General features: G+C 49.6%; 1 pseudogene; it reads left to right on the plus strand.

Moving 5' to 3' along the window:
* Positions 1 to 11,025: 11,025 nt before the first annotated feature.
* On the plus strand, positions 11,026 to 11,142 carry LOC138079446 (5S ribosomal RNA; annotated as a pseudogene).
* Positions 11,143 to 21,700: the final 10,558 nt, after the last annotated feature.

Here is a 21,700-nt window from a genome sequence, read left to right on the forward strand (position 1 = left end):
ACCGGGGAGCCCTTTATATATTTCTATGAAGTGAAGTGAAGTGAAGTCGCTCAGTTGTGTCCGACTCTTTGCGACCCCGTGGACTGGGTAGTCTACCAGGCTCCTCCGTCCATGGGATTCTCCGGGAAAGAATACTGGAGTGGGTTGCCATTTAAGTCATCTCAAATTCCACTGAACAAGATGATTACCTGTATAACAAGACATCTAGATTTAAACAACAACAAGAATTTACTCTATGTCCAGCACCATCAAAGGTGTGTGTAGACTCTTCAACAAGGTGCCTGCCCTCACATTGGTCTGGGAGACTGCAGATGAGGGGATAAACGTAAACCAAGAAATGAATGAACGGAGACCAGAGTTCTACTAGACAAAGGAGGAGAAGGAGATGAGAAGACACGGCACGGGGAGAGCCATCCACATAAAAAAAGACGTCCTGGGAAGGCAAGGAGCCCATGGGCCACAGAACCCCCAGGGACACACGAGCATCACTGGAAACCAGACAGCTTCGGTTTGGCTTCGTGGTCCTGCTTTCTGTTTGGGGGAACTAGGAAGCCCCGTTTTGATCCAAGGGCAAACACTTGTTCCTTTTGGTTTATGGGAGAAATTTCAATCACGTCTTTAGGACAGCACAACACTCGGGTTGTCATTTCTTTGGAAGATACAGGGGACAGGTGAGCAGCGGAGTCAGGGCCTTCTGCCCGTCGCACACCCGCCGCCCTGCCGGCTCTGAGCCCATCAATCTCGAGGGGCTGGCACGCTCAGCTTCTACTGTCAGGCTGCTGAATATGGCTTCGGCCCCGGGTCAAAGATTACTGGAAAGCTTAAACGGACGCTAAAATTATTCCGGTCTTCTTTTATTGCTTGAATGATGAACTAAGATATCATTCCTGAAGGATATGGCCTGGATTTTTATTACTGTGCAGATAAGTGGCTCCTGCTGTCAAATTAGAAAGCTGCACTCTCTTTTCCAAGAGTTCATATGACGCTGGCACAGAGACATCATTGGGTTTTCCTTTAAAAAAAAAAAAAAAACAAATTGAAGACCACATGGGAATTTCTACGTCCGTCAGTCAGCATCCATAGGGTATCAGCTTGATGAGATGCACTATGCTGGCAAAGCAGGTTAATACACACATGTGCACACACCGACAGATATTGCACACACATGCACGACAGGAGCGCAGCTCCCAGAGTTCTCTGAGCAAGTCTCTTAGATCAGGGGGAACCCAAAGTAAAGACAGGGAGCCCAGTCCTGTGTGCGCAGGTGGGTGAATCAGAGCTGACACGTGGCAAAGCCACGAGCACCAATCCACAGCAAGGCCAGGCGACCTTCCACCAGCCTCCCCCCGTGGCTCTGACCTCGTCCGCCCAGCCCCTCACCTGCCCCCATCATTCTGACACCCTCCCCCACTCCCCAGCGTGCCAGGACCCTGCCCTCCGGCCCCCCACCCCCCGCCAGGGCCCCATACAAGCTCCCCCACTGTGGTAGACTCTCTGTGACTGTCCCTTCACGTTCCTTTGGCTTTCCCCCGACGCCACGGTCCGAGGAAGGCCTTCCCTGGCCACTCCATCTCTCTATAAAAGCCCCCCACCCTCGGACCTCTGTTCCTTGCATTATTTTTGCCCTCAGCACCTGCTGCTGTCTATCAGAGCATAGCATGTATTTATCTACATTGCTACCATCCTTCTCCCCTGCGAAAGCCCCACAAGGGCAAGACATGTTGTCTGTTTAGCTCCTGCCCCATCCCTGGAGCCTTGAACAAGCCCAGAACCTGGCAGGTGTCATAGACCGTCACCGGGTGTCATCGGGCGAATGTGCGCAAGGGCCCTCCTGCATTCCTTAGCCTGCCAGGTGCTTCGCGTAAGTCATGTGTTGGAGCCCTCTTAGCAGTTCCGCAGGGCAGATGCTATTTTAGGAATCTAAATGTTTGTCCTTAAGCCCACGTGATGTTTTGGAGCCTTTCTCAGGGGAGTTTCCCAACAGCTTTCACAGGGCAGTGCCCGTCACTTGGTAAATTCTCCCTGGCCTGAGGACTGGGGCCCTGCTGTTTGCTGCGTAGACACTCAACCAGGTGTTTCAAACTGCAGATATGTTCATTCACTGCGAGAGAGAAAGTTGCCCCATGGTGGGAGGCGACATGGGCAAATCTATGGCTGATTCATGTTGATATCTGGTAGAAACCAGCACAACAGTCAAGCAAGTATCCTTCAGTTAAAAATAAATGAATTTTTAAAAAGATTCAAGAAAAAAAGCTGCCCCATGAACAGGCATGAGAACCAGAGGCCGTGGACAGTCTTTCCTCCATAGCCAGACCCACGTGGAAACCATACCATTGGCGGCATGGTACAGCCCTCTGGCATCCTTCTCAGCTTTAGGACCCCAGCTAAAGCCCGGAACACGCGGGGCCAGGTCTGATCCCCTCGGCCCCGGGCAGCGCTGGAGGGAGGGCTGGCCCCACTCCTGGCCCCCCGTTTCCCTTCTCCTGCTTCCCTGCCTGGCTCTGGCCTGCTTGGACCCCCAGGCTCTCAGGCCTGCAGGCTTCCAGTCAGATGCCAGCCGGAGGCATTGGCAAGACAGGTGAAGGGCAGGAAGAGCCCGGTGTTTCCCCAAACTGCCCACGGCAAGGCCATCATCAGTCTGGCAGCGGCTAAGGGGCCCAGTGACGTCCTCCCCTGTCGGGCCTCCCCCAGAAGCTCCCCGCTGTACGGAAGCTCTGGCTGCTTCACCTGCTCTGTTGCTTCACTCTTGGGTCAGCGTAGCCCTGTCTTTGTCAATAATCTGTTTACTGCCGTGTCTTCCATTAACCCTTCAAGGGCCATCTGACTTCTCCCAGGACCCAGAGATACGCAGCCTCGCAGCCAGCATTTAACTTGAGACTCCACTGCCTGCAGGCCCGCCAGCCAACCAGCTCTTGGACCGGTTCACGGAGTCCTTTCCAGATCAGCGCTGATCATCAGAGCCTCCTCTCTCTGATGATGGAAGCGCCCATGATCTGCCCTGTCTAAACTAATGCCCAAGAGCCACGTGGTCTCCCGAGCGCTTGAAATGGGACAAGTGAGAGGGAACCGAATTTTTCATTTTATTTTGTCTTTTAATTAATGTTGGCTTAAACCGCCACAGTGGCCACTGTACTGGGCAAGCCCAGGGCTGACCATTCACTCAGTGAACATACTGCCGGCCTGGCAGTTCCTTGTCTTTCAGACGACGTATCTGTGTCTCATCTCTCCCACCCAAGTACTAACCAGGCCCGACCCTGCTTAGCTTCCGAGATCAGACGAGATCAGGCAGTTGCTATGTCCGTAGACTGTATCTCATCTCTTGTAGTAGCAGTTTTCCTAATTTCCAAGTTTTGGGTGGGAAACTCGCCTTTGCGCCCAGGACCTACAACAACATCCAAAAGGTTAGACAGTGTGGTGAAGGGGGCTGTGCCAGAGTAGTTATGAGAGCACAGAACCCAGAGGACCACTGGCCCTCCTGCAGGTGGGACGCATGGAGCCACGTGACGCAGGACCTGCTTCCTGGGTCCCCATCTCTGCCCTGCTTCTGTTGGGGAAGTGCGGCAAAAAACTCCCCTTTCATCCAAACAGGAAGGAATCCGGTAAATAAATAGTAATCTAGCAGTAGGGAGCAAGTTCGGGCTTCCCTGGTGGCTCAGATGGTAAAGAATCTACGTGCAATGGGGGAGAAGACCTGGGTTCAATCCCTGGGTCAGGAAGATGCCCAAAGGAGGGCATGGCAACCCACTCCAGTATTCTTGCCTGGAGAATCCCCATGGACAGAGGAGCCTGGCGGGCTACAGTCCATGAGGTCGAAAAGAGTCGGAAACGACTGAACGACCAAGCACAGCACACGGAGTGAGTTCAGAGGGGAGGAGTGATCGCTGACCAGGGAAGGGGGGGCATTGCGGGGGGAAGGCGCAGGGCACCCCCAGGCCTGGCTCTGCCCCGTGTCCGGAGCCCGCTGCCCACAGGAAGCATCGCTCTGCCCTCTCCTCCGCTAGGGGACCTCACAGGACAGCGCAGCTGGTGCCATGCTTTTGAGAGGGAAACTGTCTCTGAAAACCTGGAGCCCAGAGGCCACAACCACTGACACCCACGTGCCGTAGAGCCAGTGCTCCCCGAGAGAAGCCACGGCGATGAGAAGCCCGTGCGCGGCAACGCCAGAGTAGCCCCTTTGCCACCACTAGAGGAAAGCCCACGCGGCGATGAAGCCCCGGCATCCCCGAAAACGAGTGGAATTATAAAAGAAAAACGATCTCTTTTTGCAATAGTTACTCCGTTATATCCACAATCTAGGTCGTCTAGGTGGGTCATCTAATTCTAACTGTAAAACAGAAGGGAAAAAGGGGATCTGTGGTCCCTCGGGCAGTGAAAGAGAATATTTGTTTTCGAAATTGTGATAAAATTCTGCAATTTTTATCACTGAAGCCTTGATTTTTAGTATTTAATGATTAGTTAGTGCCTATATATTTTCTGTTCAGTTTTGCAATAATATTTGTTAGGTATTACGCATCACTGACTCGATGGACGCAAGACTGAGTGAACTCCAGGAGTTGGTGATGAACAGGGAAGCCTGGCGTGCTGCGATTCATGGGGTCGCAAAGAGTCGGACACGACTGAGCAACTGAACTGAACTGAACTGAATACATACTATATCCGCAGCTGTCTTGAGGTATCCTTAAAGAGTTTAAAATCTAGATGTAGCAACAAGATGGAAGCACCTAAAATGATCAGATAAGAGCCTAAGGCAGATAGACTTGCATCCCAAGAGGCCAAGAAGCAGGAGATTTTTATGTAAATCTGCTTATGATTTTCAGAGACTGGCTTCCCTTTAAAAAGCATGATGTTGTTGTTTAATCACTAAGTCGTGTCCTGCTCTTGGAAACCCCATGGATCTGTAGCCCTCCAGGCTCCTCTGTCCATGGGCTTTCCCAGGCAAGAATATTGGAGTTGGTTGCCATTTCCTTCTCCATTAAAAAGCATGATACTGATGGACACAATCCAAATCGCAAAGTGCACTTTATGAAGGCAACACGTTGTGTAATGATTCTAAAAACTGACCTGGCTTCATTCATGACGTCTTAAGGGATTTAAATCAAAGAATAATTTTCAAGACGTGTTTCACAACCACTGAAATAACACTGTTATTCAAGGAAGCTAAGAAAAGTACAGAGACACCTTAAAAATCACTTGCCAGTGTGATGTCAGTGGATAAGCCGGTTGGACAACTTTGCTTTCAGACTCCCCAGCCTAGAAGGCGCACACTACACCAGACAGTTGCACCGTGACTGGCTCATGGTCACGCTTGTTGACTTGTGTCCGGGAGGCCACTGCTGCAGCTTGATTGGTTCCTGTGGAGGCCAAGCATACTTCGGTTGGCTGGGTGGTTGACACAGATTCAAGAGGAATGTGACAAAGAGGACGCCCAATCCTTTTTCATCCCAGGATGGCACAACCTGGAATGGTTAAGGACACAGCCTTGGGAGGCCGTGGTGAATCAGTTTCCCAGCTCTTCCACTGTTCAGCCGTGTGATCCTGGGTAAGCAACTTCTCTAACTCAGCTTCGTCATCTGGAACGTGGAGACCGCAGAGAGTTTAGCTATGAGACGTGTGGGGCCTGGCACACAGAGTACACACGCTATCTGAAGGCTACCTGAATTGTTTCTTAAAGAATACACCAGTTCAGGGACTTCCCTGGTGGCCCATTTAAGACTTCACCTTCCAATGCGAGGTAGGGGTGAGAGTCAGATCCCTGGTTGGAGAGCTAAGATCCCACATGTGCCTCGAAGCCAAGAAACCAAAACATAAAAGAGAAGCTGTGTTGTAACACATTCAATAAAGACTTTGAAAAAGATCTGCATCAAAAAGAAAAATCTTAAAAACACACACACACACAAAAGAATACACCAGTCCACACGGGACAGTGGTCTCTGGGCCCTCTTCCACAAGACACAGCCAGTTGAATGAATCAGCTGGAGAAAAGTAAAGGTGAGGGGTGACAGTCTGGTGAGCATCCCTTACATCCCCCGACACGCCGCCTCCGTCCACATGCGTTTATGATCTATTCTCTTCCTGCCCTGCATGACCCAGAGCCACAGCACCCTCGAGGCAGACTGCCTCCAGGATGGAGGCAACAGACCGCAGTCACAGGGTCGGGGTTCTCCATCTCTGAGTCTCTGTGCACAGAGGACAACGGCAGAGCCTGGGGAAGGGAGGAGGGGGCCGGGGGCCTGAGCGAGATGGAGAGAAACGCCGCCTCCCCCGGGCGTTGCATTCCTGAATCAACCCTGGGACGTGTTTGTGGCCACTGGGCCTTTTAGGAGAGCAGCTGCTGAGCGGGACACTTCAAACCTGAACAATGGGCTCCCCTGGTCACTCAGCGGTCAAGAATCCGCCTGCCGGTGAAGGGGACACAGGTTCAGTTCCTGGTCTGGGAAGATCCCGCGTGCTGCGGGACAACTGAGCCCGTGAGCCACAGCTACCGAGCCTGTGCTCTTGAGCCTGAGAGTCACAAGGGTTCAGCCCATGAGTGGCTGCTGCTGAAGCCCGGCAGCCCACAGCCTACGTTCTGCAACAAGAGAACCCACCGCAATGAGAAACCCCCACCCTGCAATAGGGAGCAGCCCCCACTCTCTACACCTAGAGAAAAGCCTGCTCAACAGGGAAGACCCAGCCCAGCCATACATCTATCACATCAATAAATTAAAAAAAAACCTGAGTGATGGATGAACCAGTCTTCCTGTACAGCGCAGGGAACTCCGCTCAATGTATGTGGCAGCCTGGATGGGAGGGAGCCTGGGGGAGAATGGATCCATGCATATGTATGGCTGAGTCCCTCTGCTGTCCACCTGAAACTATCACACCATTGTTAATCAGCTATACTCTGACATAAAATTTTTAAAAATTAAAAAAAAAAAACGAGTGATGTTTTTACCCCAATAATCCTGGTTGTCTGCTACAGGAGCCTCGTGGAAATCTACTTGGAATCTTTGTCATGTTCAGCTGGGGAACAACATCCTCCCCACTGCTCTGAAAACCTGAAGGCAGAAGCCTTGTCTTCCGGCTTTGTCACCGATTCCCCTATCCGGCACTGTGCTTAGGACAGGCTAGCACTTGGCACATAGGCTTTGAGTGCTGGGTCAGATCCTGGAAGCCCATAACAGAACCATTCAAATAGTTCAGCGGCACACCGGGGCGGTAGATTTGCAGCTCTCCCCTGGGAAGGGTTAGGGGATGTGTTGGGGACAGGTAGTGGCTGTGAGAAGGCTCTTCAAGTGTCAAAAACACATCAGGTCAAAAACCCATGAAGCCTCACCATCACCAGCCTCTTGCTCATCACTGCTGTGCCATGGGGCCTGGATCCGGCATCACTGACTTTGGCAGACAACAGAGGAGCTCCGAAATTCATCCAGGTGCCTCCTCACAAGAAACTGCAGAAGGACTTAGACCCACCCAGACCCTTGTTCGTGCGTGCATGCTAAGTCGCTTCGGTCGTGTCCGACTCTTTGTGACTCCATGGACTGTAGCCCACCAGGCTTCTCCGTCTGTGGGATTCTCCAGGCAAGAATACTGGAGTGGGTTGCCATGCCCTCCTCCAGGGCATCTTCCAGACCCGGGAACTGAACCCATGTGTTCTGTGGCTCCTGCATTGCAGGCAGATTCTTTACTGCTGAGCCACTGGGAAAGTCCCACCCTTGTTCGTAGGCTCCAGCAAACTGCCGTTGCTGATAAGCAGCTATTTGAAACATCACTGGTCAGTATAACTGGCCTGACTTTGGATTTCAGATTGATCTTTACGAGAGAAAAAAATGGTAAGTGATTATAGGAACACAGCGCTGGTCCGACTGACACAACCGGTATTTCCAGTCTTGAATCTTTCCACACTTGAACCTCAAACCATTAGGTGTCTGATTTATGAAAAGAAAAAGAACTAGATTGACAACTGGACAAACCCTGCCATGGGCTGGAAAAACCGGGTGATCAGTATCTTCAGATTCTTCCCCATCTATTCTTTTTACATAAATCTTATCAACCTTTCTCGTAAATCTGGGGAGATGTTTCTTGGAACTTGCAAATTCACCGCCTATGCCCTTAATCACATTTAATTCAGATTTTCAGGCTAGTCAGCTGTCTGCTTCTCAAGTTTCATGGCTCTATACAATCGTGGACTCTTGGGCTCCTTCCCTGATAAGCCTTTCATTCCATATGTAAGGGGGGGCTGGAGAGAGGAACGCCAGGCCCTTGGGCCCGTTTGCTCTGTTACAGCCAAGATGAGCCTTTGTGGGGTCCCACGCCTCCCTCCACCTCTCAGTCTTTATTCTGCTCCCAACTGTAGCCCCTCTTTCAATCACAGGCCACTTCTCAAGAGAAGAGCGTTCAGCCTGCCAGGGGTCATTCCCAGAAACATAGGTATTTTAGTTAATGACTAGCTCACTACTTCCCAAAAGGGGGGACAGGGCCTTGCATTCTCTGATGAAGTCAGTTCCCTGCCAAAGACACAGCCACACAAGATGCCAGCCCCAGGGGTGCCTCTGTCACCTGGGACCAACCACTGGGAGACGGGGGACTCCGAGCCACAGGGAATACAGCTGCCATCATGCCAGGCAGAGGGCAGTGCATGGTGGCGGTGCAGGAGGGTGGGAACGGTGGCCTCCAAGAGCTGGTATGTCCCCAGGGAGGGGAAGGAAGTGGCTCCCCTGGGGGTCCCAGTGAGTTTCACAAAACAGTAAGAACGTGTGTCATTCCACAGGCTGAGATCAAAAGATCCTGAAGTCGTGGGCTGATGGTCACAGCTCTTCTCAAGAGCAGCCAGTTAATCTCTTAAGCTCTCACCTGCTCTCATTTCAGCCCAAGGATTGCAACACATCAGATACTTGCCTCTCACTTGGCGAGTCTTCTTTCTTACATTGCCTTACAACCTCAGACATCCTCTGAACATCCACTGTGCCCAAAGGTCAGTGTTAGGCCTGCACTGTGATTTTAGACAAAGGGTGATATTCATTCTGCCATGCTATGATGCTGACAGGGCACTCGTGTGAACTTAGCTTGTAAAGTACCTTCGGAGGTGTGTTTAGGTAGCATAGTGAATCTCAACTGTAGATTGTCAAAGGTAGGGCCATTTTTCACATGCTGTCAGGGTGGTGATGGAGACAATGAGAATATTAGCAACTTGGCATCAAAACTCTAGGGTGTGTAAAGGCGATCCATTAGATGATTCATTTCTCAGCCATTAATGAAGTTCCTACGAGCCGTCAGGGACTTTAACTGGGCTCTGCGCTTACAACAAAGAGTGAGACCAACATTTCCCTTAAGAAAGTTACCGTCTTCTTCTAGCTTGAAGGTACAAAACATTAAGTGAGTGCTTTGAGAAGCATACACGGGCATTATGCTAGCAGGCAAAGAGGACCTACCTCTGCAGTGGAGGAGGAAAGACGCCCGAAAGGCTTTGTGGAGGCACAGATGCTGAGCTGAGCGTGAAAGGATGAGGTAGACTTCAGCGACGGTCTTTGGAGGGAGGGGTGAAGTGGCAGAGTAGAGAGGATAAAGGAAAGAAAATTCCAGGCAGAAGAGATGGTATATAAAAAGACGGAAAAGCCAAAGTTGGCATGAAGATGCAAAAGCTGAATGTTATTCTCTCAGTTGTGTCCAACTCTTTGCAGACCACTGTAGCCAGCCAGTCTCCTCTGTCCATGGGATTCTCCAGGCAAGAATACTGGAGGGGGTTGCCATGCCCTCCTCCAGGGGATCTTCCTGACTCAGGACCGAACCTGGGTCTCCTGCATTGCAGGCAGATTCTTTACCATTTGAGCCACTGGGGAGGCAAGAAACACTTGGTAAATCATCAGTGCTGTTGAGGCCAAAATGATGGGACACAGCATGAAAGACACAGCTGGAAAGGCGGGAAGTGTCCTGGGTCAGCGACGGGTTTTGAGGTGTAGCGGCACGGTTAGTTAATTTATCCTTTTCTGTGGCTACGTAGAGGATGGATTTAGAGATGAGGTGGGAAGAAAGGAGACCAGTTGGAAGTTCAGAAAGAGATGCTGAGACCCTTGACAATGACAGCATGGCTGGACAGGCTGTGATGAACTTGAGAACTACTTAGGCATTAGAACTGGCATGACCCGATTAGGATTAAAAGAGGATGGGGGGCAGTAAAGGAGAGGGAAACGGCAAGAATAACTCAGGGCACTGGCTGGAATCATCAAATAAAAGAGGTTAGCATAAAAGAGAAATGGTAACCTTGTGTGTACACTGAGAGCTCACATCGGGTGTATGTTCAAGTGACAGGCATCGGGCCTCTCACTGTCAGAGTCTGAATTTCAGGGAACAGGTATGGACTAGCGGTACAGACTAGGGGACATCCACATACACGTGGGTTCAGAAAATGCACATAGCTGAGATTACCCAAGCAGAATCCATGAGAGCTGTTACAATCAGGGGACTCAGGGACTTAGGAACCCCAGCATTTTAATAGAAGGTGGAAGATGAACAGCCCATGAAGAAGCAGAGAAGGACGGATTAAAAAGGGAAAAGGAAGAACAGAAAGCAGGTCATTCAGAGGCGCTAACAGAGTAGGAAGTCTCAAGAAGGAGGAAGGGTTTCCGCGGTCAAAAGCAGCAGCTTGGTGCTGTGAATCAGGGATTAATCTGTGTTCATTTGGGCTTAAAATGGTGGACATTTGTTTACCATAATAAGAGTGGTTTCAGTGAAGGCAGGGTTGGGAACATTGAGGAGGGGATCAGAGCCTGATAGCAATAGGGTAAGGGGAACAGGTGATGGAAATGATTGATTTATTATCTCAAGAACTTAGCTCGACAAGCAGGGGAGAGAAAATTGAGGGAGTCTAGGGTGGGATGTGGGGATGGAAGAAGCTTGAATATGTTCATTGACTTTGGGTGATTGTCATTGTGACAGATTCAGAACATAGAAAGGAGAGGGTATGATAGACAGAGGACACGGAAAAGGGAGAAGGGGGTGCAGTCAGGTGTAGAAATAGAGAAGGTGACCTTCCAAACCAGAGGCACTGCCAGGGCTATACCACCCTGAACGCACTTGATCACATCTGATCTTGGAAGCTAAGCAGGGTCGGGCCTGTTAGTACTTGGATGGGGGACCACCTGGGAATACTGGGCATTATAGGCTTAGTGATTGGAAGAAGGAAGATATGAATGGATGTGGAGGTAGATAAGTTTTTAGGTAGGCGGATAAGAAGGTGAAAGAGATCACAGGGGCTGTTTATCATATTCAAGGCTGCCAACTGTCTTTTCTGATCATTCCTCCTGTGTTTGGGGAACTCCCCACATGATGAACCTTGCCTCCACAAGGTAGAAACCAAAACTCATTCTCCTGGGAACCCTTGCTGCTAAGATACAGGCTTGTGAATCTAGCTCCCATCAGTCAGATGCTTCTGCACCAGATGTTGGCTTGGAGGGAAGCAGTATAAGGAGGTAGGTACATGCGGATTCCATGTTCTGATACATGAAAGAGAGGAGTGTTTACCTCTTCAAACACAACAGGAACAGAACTTCTGACTCCTGGTTGTGAGCATCATTAGTACATGGGGTGCACGAAGGTTTGGATCCCAACATCAGTGTTTACTATCACAGCCCCCGTGGCCTGGTTGGAACGGAGATTTCAAGGGCCCTCATGTCCTTCCAGAGATTCTCTGAACTGTGAAATAACTTGTAACAAACATGGCATTCAATTAGAAGATTGGAGTCGGTTGTTTGTAACAAAGACCTCTGACTGATGCAGACATCAGGTCTAAAAGCATGAATTTTCTCAAGAGAGGAGATGGCTCATCTGCTGAGACTGAGAAGCAGGGGCTTGAGGAATGTGACAACGGTTTGGAGCAGCTGATGGCAACAACGGGAGAAGAAGCTGCCCCAAGACCAGCGGAAGAACTGATGGGAAGTGCGAGGGCCCCGCTGAGTTGCAGCCATGACTCTGGGTAGCCCTCATCTTCGTCACTGTGTGATTTTCTTTCTCCAGCAGAACATGGTAGGGAGCAAGGGAATGGAAGGGATGACGAAAAATCAGCAAAGGAGGATGGCTGGGGAGAAAAGAAGGGGCAGATGGTGGCTGATAGCGAATAAAATGAAAGGAACCAGGGAATAAAAGTTTCTTTGAGCTAAAAGAGCAAGATACCTTGAGCTCATGAGAACGCTGGGCAAACAGCAAGCAAGCTGGACCAGAAGTTGCAATGTTCAAATATTAGACCTAAGAGGTAGAGAAGATTTAGGCCACGGACAGAGTCAGCGTAGTGGAGGCTGAGCTATGCCGTGGGCTGGATCCTCCATCGAGGTGGACGGTGAGATGTTCCAGGTCGCCGGCAGGGATGGGAGTAGAGGGGAAGTCCTTGGTATCAGGGCTCAAGGTCTGTGGGTGGGGGCAGTGTCTGGGAGCTGTGTAGGTGAAGGGGTGAGAAGGATGCAATGGGGCAGCTTCCTGTGGTGCTCTGACACCGTGGACTGAGCTTTAACCCTGGAAGCATAACAGACCAGGAACAGCAGCGGTGGGTGAACGTGTTCAGAAAGGATCCGCAGCCAGAACTGACCTTCGGGAAAGCCTGTGTAGCAGCCACAAATAAGAAAATGGACCAGGACAGGGTGAAGGTGGCGGTCAGTTTCCACTGTCCTTCCTTCAGCTGGTAAGTGACGATCACCAGCAGAGATGAGATGTCCTAAGCGGTAACTGACCTCAAATTTCAAATGCCCTAATCTGTCCAAGGACCTCCAGGATGTGAGGTTTCTTCAGACATTTGAGGATGTTCCCACATAACCCCAAGCTTTCCCTGGTTTAGGCTAATCACTCCCAGTTCCTTTAACTATACCTCACTCAACATATCTGCTCCTCCCTGGAAAAACCTGGTTGTGATTGACGTCACCTTAAACCGTGGGACTCAGATTCAAGCGGAATTTCCCAAAGGCAATCTGACTAAAGGAGGCCGCCGGTGAAACATGTCCACTTGCCGTTCCACCAGCCTGAAGCTGAGCCAAAAAACAACCCTGACCTCACTTCCCGTGACTCCCTGTCTTCTCTCCACGCCCTTCACTCGCCCTTGTGCCCCAACAGAAATGCGCCGCCCATGACAAGTGAGGAGAAGGACGTGAATAATGACAAGGGGGTGATGATGAAGCTCACAGCGACCCAGCAGCAGCAGCACTCCCAGAACCACGACGGGTTTGGTTTCGTCTGTTTGTTTAACCTGTACCTGTTACACGTAGAACACAGAACGTGTGACTCGCTCAGGGACCTGCTACCCTAATCCCAGTTACTTCCCGCTTGGAGTCGGAAGCACAGGAAGCTGGGGGCATCACTGGGCCTCCTGGCGATGCCCACCAACCCTGCACAGTGGCTGGCAGACTGGGCACAGTGACTCAGAGAAAAGGCACATGCCAAGAAGCACCCAGCATCCCATTCGGCACTCTGCTGTTTGTTACATTAAACCCTCCGGCTTCACAAGAACGAAAACCCGTTTAAGAAATGTGCTCTGAATTCACTTACAAGTTACAAGCTGAGGTTTGTTTGATGTGGAACACCACCTCTTTTCTGAAAAACAAGCCAAGTTATCGAATATCAGACCATAACCTCATGGTCAGACTACCAGCTAAAGCAAAGTAAATCAAAGTTAATAATAAACAGGAGGAAACGTAGTTTGGGGAATGTAAGGTTCAGGACTGCAGGATCTGGTTTGGGGTCATTCCTCTGCAGTGTCTCTACTAGTTAATGTTAAACACGGTAAAAATGAAATTCATGCGAGATTGTGAGATGATGCGCAGGACTGATAGCATGGAAAAGCAGATGAAATAGCAAATAAATTAACCATAGACATTGAAAAGCACACCAAATATTAGGCAAGAAGTTCTCAAATGTTACAAAGCAAATAAAACCAGAGACAACGTATCCCACAGGAGCTGGAGAGGGAGGGAGGTGGTGTATGCAAAGATCATTACACTGAGATCTGAATTCTGGTCTTTAACACTCCCTGAGTTAGTGTGGGCAAGGAAGGAAGGGCGAGACAGAGAAGGAGGGGAGGAGGAAGAGAGGAAGGAAGGAAGGAAAGAATGGAGGGAGAGAGGGAAGGACAAGGAAAAGGTCCTTGGAGGAAGTGTCACCAGTGGTTCATCCCTGTCTAGGGGTTGTCCAGACACTCCACAGGAGACGTCAGCAGAAACAAGCCAACGCAGGACATGGGAACAAATTGCTGCGCTTCCCCGGGCAAGCTGTCCATGTTCTGGAGAGTTCTGTGCCAGACTGTGAGATGCACTGTGACAGTAATGGTCCTGGTGAGTCACCCGTCCCACGATCTGTGCAGGGCAGCCCCTCCTATATTGACTCTGGACGTGCCCCTGGGTTTGCCCCAGCCAGCACGACACCAGCACGTGGGCTGTGACACATTGGAACGCGTCCTCTTGAAACACTGCTGCTGCTGGAGGAGGTCACTGGACCCCATGAGACTCAGAGGCCACATGCCTGCCCCAGGGTCCAGCTGCCCCAGTGTGCAAGCAAGCCCATGCCAGACCAGCAAGGGAACCCTCTCGCCCACAGACCCGTGAAGAATGTCAAAGGTTATTGTTTGAAGTCACTATGTGTTTGGTATTTGTTATGCAGCAAGAGATATCTGATACAATCTGGAAAGATCAGACCAGAGGACTGAAACTTTCTCCTTAAGAAAACGTTCCTAAAATCCTAGAGCTGTGAAATCCTAGTATGTGTTCAGCCTCACTGACAACCCGGACTGCCACTGTGACTGCCCCACGAATTTCCCTCCCAACCACCAATAAGTCATAGGCAGGCAGAGAGGTGGAAGATGAGTTCTCTGATAACCATCGGAGTTTCGAGATTCCCCAGGTTGTAATCTATATTCTCCTGAATGCTCACAACTTTGTCCCTGTGACCTTTGTAGTATGTATACGTTCAACCTCTTTCTTAAAATTACTTTAACTGTTTTTATTCGTGACAGCTCCCCCTCTTAGGTATCTGCTCATTGTCATCAGGGACTGTTTCATTACCACCACCTCCCCCACCTCCAAAGACACAGGTTTACCAAATGTTTGACAGGCCAGCAGATGCAACCATTTACTTCCCCTTCACTTTGGCAATGGAGACTCACACCTGTAGGTTCTAACATGTTATCTGAAAAGGAAGAGAGGAAGAAGCAGGAAGAGAAGGGGGACCACATGTGGGTTTTCTTCTTAACGTAAATATTCTAGAAGCTGTTCCCTCCATTTGTCTACATTTTTTGCCCTACCAACAGAAAGTTTCATTATAAAAATATGTAACTCTTAGGAAATACTATGAGTTTAATAAAACAGAATTCCATTCCAACTACAGTATTAAGTTGGATCAAGATGAAAACTAAAAAAAAAAACCCCAAAAACATTCTCTCTTGAGAGCTGTCAGACTGCATACAATAAGAGCGCCATCAAGGGAATCTACATTGTTGCCTTGATTTGTGTACTCAGAAGTCTGTCTTTGTGAGTCAATTCTTCACTGGGTGTGAGGGGAATAAAATATATAAAATGCATACATCTATCTGAAGGAATTTATAATCTAGTTGGACAGCCAACATCAATGAAACGGTTGAATAATAATTCAAGATGGTGCATTCCTAAAATTGCAAAACTGATTATGTAAATAATAATCCTTGTGGGTCAGGAAATGCTATGTATTTCAAAACAATAGTTACTCACATGTGTGTCATTCGCGTTGCAGGGATAAAAGGTTTACATCATTCATTGCATGTAATGAATAATAATTTGAAAAAGAATACAATGTGAAGGAAAAATAAAATCAAGGCAAACGACTCTGTGGCAGGATAATAATATAATCACCCTGATCTTATCCCTTCCTTTTCATACGAATAGCATCTCAAGCCGGAACATTCAAACTACTGAGTCATTCCTGGGGTTAAGATAATCCCTCAAAACATACTGATAAGTTCTCAGGCTGCAAAGCTACTTAACCTTAATTTCCAAAAATAAGCTTACCAGACTGTTCAGGGAGGTACTGATTCTCTGTGGGCAAGCCTACAGATTCATTCAGCTCTTAAACAAACACGGATTAAATATCTATTCTACCTCACAGCCTGGGCTAGGCTCTGGGAATGCAAAAATAATGAGACAAAATGCCAGCCATGCCATGCACACAGGTGGAAGGACAGGCTGACAATGGCGGCAGGTGTGAGGAAGGGGGCCTTGGTCAGGGGATGGGAAGACCCAGGTCCCAGCCCTGGCCCACGACCACCCACTCTACTGGGTAAACCAGGCAGACACTCTGACGCTGCTCATCAGTTGCTTAGTCGTGTCTGACTCTGCAACCCCGTGGGCTGTAGTACGCCAGGCTTCCCTGTCCTACACTAACTCCCGGAAAAGAAAGTGAAAGTGAAGTTGCTCAGTCATGTCTGACTCTTTGCGACCCCATGGGCTGTAGCCCACCAGGCTCCTCTGTCCATGGGATTTTTCCAGGCAAGAGTACTAGAGTGGGTTGCCATTTCCTTCTCCAGGGGATCTTCCTGACCCAGGAACTGAACCCGGGTCTCCCGCATTGTAGGCGGACACTTTACCGTCTGAGCCACCAGGGAAGCCACTAACTCCCGGAGTTTGCTCAAGTTCATTTCCATTGAGTCTGTGATGCTATCTAACCATCTCATTTCTGCCGCCCCCTTCTCCTCCTGCCCTCAATCTTTCCTTTCATTAAGGTCTTTTCCAGTGAGTCAGCTCTTCACATCACGTGGCCAAAGTATTGGAGCTTCAGTTTCAGCATCAGTCCTTCCAATGAATATTCAGAGTTGATTTCCTTTAGGATTGACTGGTTTGATCTCCTTGCACTCCAAGGGACTCCCAAGAGTCTTCTCCAGCATCACAATTTGAAAGCATCAATTCTTCAGCACTCAGCCTACTTTATGGTCCAACTCTCACATTCGTACGTGACTTTTGGAAAAACCATAGGGATTTTGTTGGCAAAATAACATCTCTGCTTTTTAATACGCTGTCTAGGTCTGTCATAGCTTTCCCTCTAAAGAGCAAGCGTCTTTCATTGCTGCAGTCACTGTGTGCAGTGATTTTGGAGCCCAAGAAAATAAAACCTGTCACTACTTCCACTTTTTCTCCTTCATGGATCACAGCCTTGTCATGGCGAAGGGGCTTGCATGACCCCATGAAGCTATGAACCACACTGTTCCGGACCATCCAAGACAGACAGGTTATAGCGAAGAGTGCTAACAAAACGTGGTCCACTGGAGGAGGAAATGGCAAACCGCTCCAGTATTCTTGCCTAGAGAATCCCATGAACAGTACGAAAAGGCAAGCCACGGAAGTGCCCTGAACTCGCGTCCCCATTTGTGAGTTAAGATACAAAGGCCTAGCTCACAAAACACGTTGGGAGGACTGAGCAAAATAATAGCTTGAAGATGCTTTGAAATGTTGATCTGTATGGATATATGGGGTCACAATGACTTAGAGTACATTCAGTTCAGTTCAGTTCAGTTCAGTCACTCAGTCGTGTCCAACTCTTTTCGGACCCCAGGCCTCCCTGTCCATCACCAGTTCCTGGAGTCTACCCAAACTCATGTCCATTGAGTTGGTGATGCCATCTAATCATCTCATCCTTTCTCCTCCTGCCTTCAATCTTTCCCAATATCAGGGTCTTTGCAAACGAGTCAGCTCTTCGCATCAGGTGGCCAAAATATTGGAGTTTCAGCTTTAACATCAGTCCTTCCAATGAACACCCAGCACTGATTTCCTTTAGGATGGACTGGTTGGATCTCCTTGCAGTCCAAGGGACTCTCAAGAGTCTCCTCCAACACCACAGTCCAAAAGCATCAATTCTTCTGCACTCAGCTTTCTTTATAGAGTGCATTCAGAGGGTTAGAAGCCATGTCTATCTGACCATTAAGCGTCATCTTTTTAGTGACATACGTTATTTCCTTGGAGTCCCACTAGGAGATAGTATTTAAAGAATAAAACAATAGGATGTGAGTCTTTCGTTCCGGGCATCTGATCAGACTCTTTTTGGCTCTGTTGGGTCTCAGGTGCAGCAGCATCTGGGACCTTTCATGGCGGCGCAGTGTTCCGGCTGCCGTTGCGGTTCTCGGACTTAGTTGATCCACAGCATGCAAGATCTCAGTTCCCCGATAGGGATCGAACCTGTGTCCCTTGCATTGCAAAGCACATTCTAAACCACTGGACCACCAGAGAAGTTCCTGATTAGACTTTTTATTCAGCCGGTTTGGGAGGGCTGCTCACCACACAGCAAAACTAGCAAGTCAAACTCATGCTTGCAAGCCTAGTATTGACCAGAAATCCCTCCTTTTCTATTAAAAATTCAAAGTAATTTCTGGATGTCAGGTGCGTTCTTCCCCCTCTTGTCTGTGAACCCCTCCCCTACTCGGGAGGAGTGCAGACTTGAGGCTCCACAGGCTCTTCCAAAAGGAAGAGAGCTCACGTAAGAACTCATAAAAAATCACCTCTGTTCTCTTTATTCTTCTGGTTTGATTGCTTTGCTCCATGTCCTTCTGCCTCCTCCCCTGTGCAGAACTTGACCCAAGGAAGAACTGAGAATTGACTGGCGGCTCCATCAGTACCCGCTTATTGCAGTGAAGAAGGTCATGGCCCCAGGTTTGCTTTCTCCAGAGGGGCTGGGAAGCTTGTGGCACCTGCTGGGAGCAGCCAGCAGAGCCCAGATGGGGGCCTGTGCCCACCACTGGGCGCAAGGCGTGCAGTCCCGAAGGCGCCTTCCATCTGCTCTTCATCAACAGACAAGAGGTGCTTATGTTGGAAGAGAAACACAGGTGATGGTTCCCTTCATTCTCACTCCTGAACTCAGTAAGGTAAGTGATCTGGTTAACACAGTATAACTCTGTAAAGACCATAAGTCAGAAACTCTGCTTTAATTCTGTTTTCACCACTGAAGCCCTGTGGTGGGGAACCTTGCTTTTCCTCCATTTTTTTCAGCTGCAAAATGATGTCCAGATAACGTCCAAATTCTTTCCAGCCCTAAAATCTGTGTGATGCGCTGTGTTTTAATGAGGACAGATGTGTAGCATTTACTCCCAGCGAGGGTTCCCAGGGTGGCTATATAAACTCTATGCATACAGATTCCTTTCTCCAAAGGGAGCCTGTCTGTGTTCATATTTCCTTATTTATAAGGCATGATCTGTCATTTATTGGCCATAACCTCCCATTATACTGGATGCTGTACAAGTCTCCTTGTTAAAATACTGACATGCCAATAAAACTCACTCTCTGTCTCAAACTTAAACAACAGCACTCACGCTGAGGCCATAAGCTGGCTCTCATTTAAACATACACTTAGGGGAAGAGGTGAACTGTCTTACTTTACCCCAGGGTAGAGTCAAGACTCTGCTTCTAGTTAAAGAAAAGACTTCAGGCAAACAGAGTGTAATGAGGGAGATGGCTCTAGAGGGCAGAACTGAAGGACTGCCTCCAGGAAAGGCAAGGAAGTGACGGGGAATGCCTCGAGCCTGGGTGTGTGCTGTGGGGAGGGGAGCGGTGATTTCAAAGAGCAAAGCTCTGGCCTCAACTAAAAGGCCAGAGGGGACATCTGGGTTTCACAAACAGGAGAAGTGAATGGAAGGAAAGGTGTTGATAAGCCAGAGCTCTGGTCTCACATATGAAATGAGAGGCTGTTCATTCCCACACTCAGCTTTGGGATCAGAACCAATAAGGTGAACATTCCATGTTTATAAACACTCCATGTTTATTTCAGTCACGTCGAGGAGCTATGTTTGGGCTTCCAAGTAGCTCAGTGGTAAAGAATTTGCCTTCCAATTCAGGAGACACAAGAGATGAGGGTTGGATCCCTGGGTTGGGAAGACCCCCTGGAGGAGGAAATGGCAACCCACTCCAGTCTTCTTGCCTGGAGAATTCCATGGACAGAGGAGCCTGGCGGCTACAGTCCTTGGGGTCACAAAGAGTCAGACGTGACTTTGCAGCTGAGCACGCACACCACACAGGGCCTGTAGTATAACTCTTCAAAATCTCCCGTATCAGCTTCCCACATATTTTAGCGGTTTCATCTTTGGCCACATTAGGACCTCCTAGCATGCTTTGGGGAAATGTGGTCTGTGCTCCATCCCAATCTCAACAAAATAACTGCTGGGTTGGGGGCGGTGCGGGGAACAAAGGGGCAAACTTTAAACCTCCCTCAGGTTATTGTAAGCTGTGCTTAAGAACGACTTCTGGGATCACCAGCAGTAACCCTTTATAAAACTAAAATGAAATTGTGTACTTTTTGAAAAGATGGCAAGAAAGACAGAAGTTAGGAAATACTTGATTTTGAATCTAGTCCAAGCAAGAGATGAGACTTTGGTTTCATTTGTACTAGGAGACCTAGTCCAAGCTCCCTGGGAAGATCTGAGGATACCGGGATGCTCGTAAGGGCTTTTAACAGAACTTCAAGAACAAGACAGCTGGTGATACACCTCATAAGTGTCCCTGACTTGCCAGTGGCCAGCAGGGTGAGGCTCAGCACCATCCCCTGGCAAGGCGTGGTGGTCCAGACCTCACTTGACAGGCACGTGAAGGCGGGCACCCTCCCACAACACATCCTGGATCACTGGGTGGGGAGATGTTTCCAACCGGGAGCGTGGCCCAAAGGCAGATGAGAGCCTCATAGTTAAGTCACAGAGTCACTGATGTGGAATCAGTCCTGGCAACAAGTTCATGATTTCAAGGAGGCAGAAACATACATGCGGCTCCTGTACAAGGTAGTGCTGCCTCCAATGGGGCCGGCTGTCTGCTCCCTGTGTGTCTGGCTTCACCATGACCGGCATGGTGACCAGCAAGTGCTCATTAAATGCCTCTGGGGACTGTATTAAGCTGACTTTGTCGTTCTTCAACTGCTTCACCACGGAGTGTTAGGGTTCCCTGAGCTGGCGCCAGCAGCTAGCCAGGTTAAATGACACTCCAGCCAGAAATACCCGACAGGCCATAAGTTAATAAGCAGTGGGAACCAAACCCAACCAGAAATTCTGCACTGATTAGGATCCTTAGAATAGCTCTCAAATAGCTACTCCGGAGGCCTGACTTCCGCCCCCAGGTTCTACCTCTTCAGTATCTTCCGAGGTCCGGAGAGGCTAGAAATGGGAAGGTTTCATTTTTGAAAGGAGCAAGTCAGGTAGGCTGTGTAGACAGATCTACACTCGCTGTTTTTACCCCATTTCTCCCTGACACCTGTGACCAGGTTGGGGCAGGGTGTGGTCACGGCAGCAGGCTCCTTGCTCCACACATGCTGAACGGTCCTCTGAATGCAAAATGCCACCGGACGAGGCCACTCTGCCTCCAATGAGCGGTCCTCCCAGATTTCCTTCTCTGGCCGGCTCCTCCCCCCGGGCGCCACCCAGACCTGTGCTGTCCCCGCGCGCAGTTCAGCGCCCGCCTTCACCCTCTCGCCTTCTCCCCTTCTCCGCACTTCTTTCATTTTCTCTCCCCCCAAACCCCCTGACCGACCGTCTCCAGTCTCCATCTTCCCAGCCTTTCTCCTTCGGGTCCTGGCCTCCTACGAAGCCACACCCTTGCGGACCAGCGCCCGGGAGGAGTTTGATAATTGACTTAAGGTCCACAAAAGAAAAAAAGTGAGCTCTGAGACACTGGAGCACAGGCTCCTCCGGCGGAGCTGAGAAGGGCTCCCGGCCCCGGGCCCCAACCTGCTGGGACGCCCGGCCGGACCCCGCCCG

Source organism: Capricornis sumatraensis, chromosome 4 (assembly GCF_032405125.1).
Source record: "Capricornis sumatraensis isolate serow.1 chromosome 4, serow.2, whole genome shotgun sequence".
Taxonomy (NCBI): Eukaryota; Metazoa; Chordata; class Mammalia; order Artiodactyla; family Bovidae; genus Capricornis; species Capricornis sumatraensis.